Raw genomic sequence first — 6,014 nt, forward strand, 5'->3', positions numbered from 1 at the left:
ATGACTGTGTGCGGCAGAAGAGGTGTCCAGCGACGATTGGGTACGGTTGTGGGTGACCGGCGACGGAGATGGATCGTCTGAGTGGTGGCGACGGCCGGTGCTTGATGAGGGTGGGTGACCGGCAAAGTGGAGGTGGTGTTTGGAGATGGAGGGCTCCTCAAGAACAGACCTACTATTATGGAGGTCATAATTGTCAAAAACCATATAACATGGATGTTTTAATTCTGCGATCTTATGATTTTGTCGGATTATGTTTAATCTCTAACCAGTCATATGTCATATAGGTCTTATAGGTTATGATGATGGCTGGGCTATATGGGGAGACTATTCAAACTATGGTTATGTTAACAACTTGCAAATTGTGGCTCCGGTGAGAATAAAATAAATATGGTTTTCTATATGTTTTTTTTAACTTTTGAACTCACATATTTAAAAGGCTCATAAATAAGGTTTTAAAAAAGTTGATATAACTAAATTTTTAAGTATATATATAGATATAGATTCCTTTAATTCCTTTAAAATTCCTTTAATTCCATTAATTCAATTACGCTATCTTTAATTTTATTTTAAGTCTAATTTGTTACAATTATAATATTAATTTTATTAATTTGAAGAAAGAATGTATTTAAGAGACTCATGTATTTAAGAGTCTCATTAATTCATTAATGAAGGTTGTAAAATAGTTCACGTAATTATTTGTGAAGTTTGATTCTTTGGTCAGTTCTTCAAACAAATGACACTACTTCTGTCTTCTCAACAATCAATCACTCTGACCAAGACAAAAACTTAATTATGGGCAAAGCAAAACTATAGAGTTAAACATGATATGAAATTAAAAACACAAATATGTGACTGAATGGATTAAAAAACTTCTGTAAAGTAATCATCTTTGCTTGTGCCCAAGTCTTGAATGGGATCATAAAAGCGCTATCACCTCCATTCATCACTGGATAGTTCTTGTAAGCTTGCATTTGGATTAAAAAAATGAATCTGAATAATTTAAGCTACACAACTTCAAAAGCTCTCCAGATTGTTGCTTCAATGAAGGATCATGATTCATCACACCTACTATGTATAACATGCAGCAGATTTGCTGAAAGACCAACATCCCAAGCCATCAATGAAGACTCATGTGGTGAGGGCTTGCATATAAACCATAAGAAGCATGCTGTGCAGCTTTCTAAAACCCTTATCAACACCTAACCATAACATTGATAAAAACATGGTGCTCACACACTCTTGCTAAGCGAGTTGACTTTCTCGGACAGTTTATAAAGCATCCAGGATGAAAAGGTACCCATGAGAATTGATGTGTGTTTTGACGATGATGATTATTATATTATTAAATGTGCATTGATGTGTAACCCATGGTTGCCTTCAAAAATATAACGTAGACAAAAAATGAAGTGAGTTATGGGTTTTAATTAAATGATTATTAAATATGCATTGATGTGTAACCCATGTTGCCTTAAACCATATATAACGTATGAAAAAATGAAGCGAGTTATGACTTTTAATTGAATGATTACATTATACACACACTAATTGCTTATTTAAAACCATCCATTACGTATAATAATACATATTTTCTTCAAAATCTACATGGTTTTAATTTTTTTTTTACTTCCAATTAAACGACATAAACATTTCATCTATATAAATTCTATTTAATATACTTATATTTCATTTTCATTCTCTTGTATATAAATTTTCTTGTATATAAATTTTATTTAATATACTTATTTTATTAATTTGAAGAAAGAATGTATTTAAGAGACTCATGTATTTAAGAGTCTCATTAATAAAGGTTGTAAAATAGTTCATGTAACTAAATTTTTAATTATATATAGATTATTAATTAATTAATAATTAATATCGAATACTAATTTATTATTAAAAAAATATATAGTTGATCACTAATTTAAAACCTATTGTTATTTTAATACTGTTTTTTTGAACGGCTATTTTAATACTTCTTAAACGATATATTAATTTATTAAGAAATAGTAATCATTTTGTCTTTTGTAAATCTTTTCATAGTAAATTTTAAGATTTTTTTTGGTTACAAACTTTGTTTTATTTTTTGTTGTACCACAAAAGTTAAATTAGTTCGGTTATCTTTATTAGTTTATGTTTTACGTTTTTCTACAGATTTGGCCATCATTCATTTCTTACTTAGCACGGTGTTTGGTTGTTACATTTGGTCCTTTATTTTTTTGTTCGGTTGTTACTTAGCAGTGGCGAAGCTTGAGATTTTCGACCGGGGGGTCGAAAGTCACCGGACCTAAAAATATACCTAAAAAAATCATAAACCGGGGGGTCAAAAATGTATATACCTAAAAAATTTTATACGAAACGTACATACATAACACTACTGAGCGAAAAGTTCGGGGGGTCGGGCGCCCCTCCCGGCCCCTTCAAAGTTGCGCCCATGTTACTTAGCATATTGTTTGGTGGTCATATTTGGCCACTCGGGTTCCAATACATGTTGGTACAAATTCGACTTCGGCTACGTATTACGTCACGTGAGTTACTTGCTATTAGAAATTCATTTAATTATTTTATGTTTTTTAAAGTTTTGATCGCCGTTTAGTTGCTATTTAGCATGACTTTACACCCCTGGTACCCCTAATGTTGGTATTACGGTTTTACGACACCGCACCGCAAAATAATACCAAAGAATAATTAAGATAAGATTAGATAGAATATATTAGTCGGATCGAATTTATTACATAACTAAGCTTTATTTTAATTATCATCATCTTATAAATTATGTTGATTGTATGTAAACAGTTTGATCATATGCATATTAAATTAACTTAAAAGGGTTTTTAATATTCTATATTCTGGAACATAAAATAATCCTATTTGTAATTTCTCATATTGTTTTTCTGGATTGATAAAAATATTTTACAAAATATAGAAAGAAGAAAAAAGCCGACCATACAAGGCATGGAACAAACATGTGGCGGAAAAAGGTGATAGTTCTTGGACAATAGTTAGACTGAAGGGAGTGGGGCGACTCCCCCACCTGAGTCGCCCGGAGTCGCCTGGAACACCGCCCCCCTTAGCGTCTTGGATGGTGTCCCCCTCCAGCCCGTCTCCAGCAGATCGCCTCAACTTTTTCATATCCCATGCATATATCCGTTGGCAACGGATAGTTTGGCCCAAGTTTTTTTTTTTTTTTAAATACATCCCACCTTTATAAATAATATAATACCACATATCAAACACGTGTCGCAAGACGCCCCACCCAGCAAGGTTGCCCCACTCCCCCTTTTTTGGTCAAAATTCTCTAATATGATGTGGCGCCACGTGTCGCAAGACGCCCCATCAAAAGGATGCTCCACTCCCCTTAGTCTTAGGCCACCCTGGGTAGAGACCTTTTTGTCCGTGATGAAAGTAGTTCACACGTGAAAGAATGCCAGACATCACCGCCACCTAAAATTATCAATCGTTAAAATAAGAACGTGTGATATTTATAACGCGTGAATAAGGAAATTGATGTGAGGAAAATTGTTGGTTGTGGGGGACAGGGTTGGTCCTGAGAATTTGTGTACCTTGTTCGAGCTCGAAAAATTGTGCCCTTAGGCCTTAACGAAATTGGCTATTGAGTTCACTAAAGGTCTAAACCTAATGCCAAAGGGGTTAATAATTGGGCTCACTAAAGGTCTAAACCTAATACCAAAATACCAAAGGGGTTAATAACTAATCTAAACTAATAGTTTTGTAAGGGGGTCTTTGTTGGTGTTTGTATGAGTGTACCCTATTAAAAAATATTTTACATATACATATCGGGTTTTTTTCATAAAAAACGTGTCTCTCGAAATATCGGGCCCTTGCCGGTGGTCCTCCCGGCCAGCGGCGGATCTAGAAAATCCGCCAAGCCATAACGTTTTATAAATAAGCCGTAACGAAATCGAAAAAACCTCAAATTTTTCCAAATTTTTCCGCGCCAAGCCGTAGCGGGCGTTGCCCCCCGGCATAAGGTAGCTCCGCCACTGCTCCCCGCCCACCCCAGGGCCAGCCATGGTGGGGGAAATTGTTGGATGTGGTGGTGAGTGATGATCATTTCCACTAGAAAAGGTTGTGAGTGATGGAATAAAGCTCGATGACCTGACGTAACTTAATTGGATGTTGTGAGTGATGAATGGGTGGTGAGTGATGACCACCCCTACCCCTTATAACAACGTGATGCATCAACGAAGTTAATGAAGGAAAACATTAGTATGGTCAGAAAAATCTGGCAAACCTAACTTTTAATATAACGGTATCATAGGAAGGACAGTTTATGGCAAAATATATTTCGGAATACTCTTATACATGCATCTTGCAAAATTTGAATCTCCACCTTTTGGATAGAGTTGAGACACCTTACCACAACACCATGTCCCTTAGAGACATTGCAACTGTTAATGAGACATATGTTTTATATTTATCACTAAAATACGTCCAATTCTTCGACATAGAAGGCAAACGAGCAACAACCTACACCACTAGCCTTTTTTGTATAGGAAAACTAAGTCTACTAAAAACTACATTCATAGATTTTAGGGTTATATGAATTAGTTCAATATGATTATTTGATCTTTTTTGTCATGTTTAGAAACCCCATATAAAAATTTCGTACATAAAATGTAATTACTCTCATACTATTTATGATCATTTTTTATGTTGTTTTGATACAATTTGTTGTATTTTTGGGGGTGTGAAGATATGGATCTTGCTATTTATAAACTTGTAAGAAAATAGTTTAATCTTTAATGGTTTCGATTTGAGAGTCGCGCTTATTTAAGAACCAATAATACGTTGAGAACCACAATAATCGCATGTTGTGCTTGTATTTTTGGAAGTAGTTTTTCTATCCTCTGTGATATAGCTAAGGTGTGCCTATATCGCACCCTCCCCAAAATCTACCAATATATTTCATGGCTATGTGTGGGATTAACTAGGTAAGGTTGATGTTATTGATGATAATACAATTAAAGTATGTTCCTGTTAATCTCTTACCAACCTTGATTTAAAACGTGCTCTTCATGCGTACATGCGTGTCACGCATGATACAATGCTGAAAACGCATCAAGTATAGTTTTGTGCTACTATTCCCTGGTGTGATATATTGAGGCGACGAATATCACATGATACGTCTATTTTGTTACACGCAATATGAACTAGGTCGGATTGTGCGTAGATTTTTGAGTTGTAGGTAAGACTTTGCTTCTTTGAAATATTAGGGAGGTGTTGAGTTGAAGGTTCATGTTGAGTTGCAGGTAAGAAAATAAGAAAGGAAAAGAAAAAAAAAGATGGTGAGATCTGATCTGTGTAAAGAGAGGGTAAACTCGGGCCAAACGAACCGGTAGGATTGGATTAAGAACAAGGCTATGCCGTTAATAACTTTATTAAAATTCAGGGGGTAAAAATGTTAGTTTAAAAAAAACTAACAAAAGTTGAGGGAGGGGGGAATGGTAAAAACCAAAACCTTGGTGGTAAAAAAAAATTCTTGTGAGAAGGTTACAAATGCCACTCGCAGAGGAGTAAATTACAAACATGCTATAAAGAAGAAAATGTTATATACGTGAGTGAATGACATTCTTGTAAATTAAAAGGAAAATAAAGGGGATAGTAGGTACTAGGTATGTAGCACCATGATGTTTTTTAATATATAACTAGTTTTAACCCCCGCGTTGCGGGCGAGGGCATAAAACCGTGTTGCCGCGAATGTGGGGTGTGAGGCGTAAAACCGTGCTAGGTAGCAATCAAACGACGGTCAAAATCGGAAAAAGCGTAAAACAAAATCAAGAATTTTTAACATCGAGTGACTCACGTGATGTAAAACATAGACGAAGTTGAATGTATACCGACATGTATTGAAATTTTGATGGGGTAAAAAAACTATGAGGGACTAAATATGACCACCAAACACCTTGGTAAGTAACAACCAAACGGTGACCAAACTCAAAAAAAAAATGTAATAAATATCTAACACCACCATAATTTTATTAAAAAATGAAAAT

The sequence above is a fragment of the Helianthus annuus genome, chromosome 8 (assembly GCF_002127325.2).
Source record: "Helianthus annuus cultivar XRQ/B chromosome 8, HanXRQr2.0-SUNRISE, whole genome shotgun sequence".
In the NCBI taxonomy this organism is placed as follows: Eukaryota; Viridiplantae; Streptophyta; class Magnoliopsida; order Asterales; family Asteraceae; genus Helianthus; species Helianthus annuus.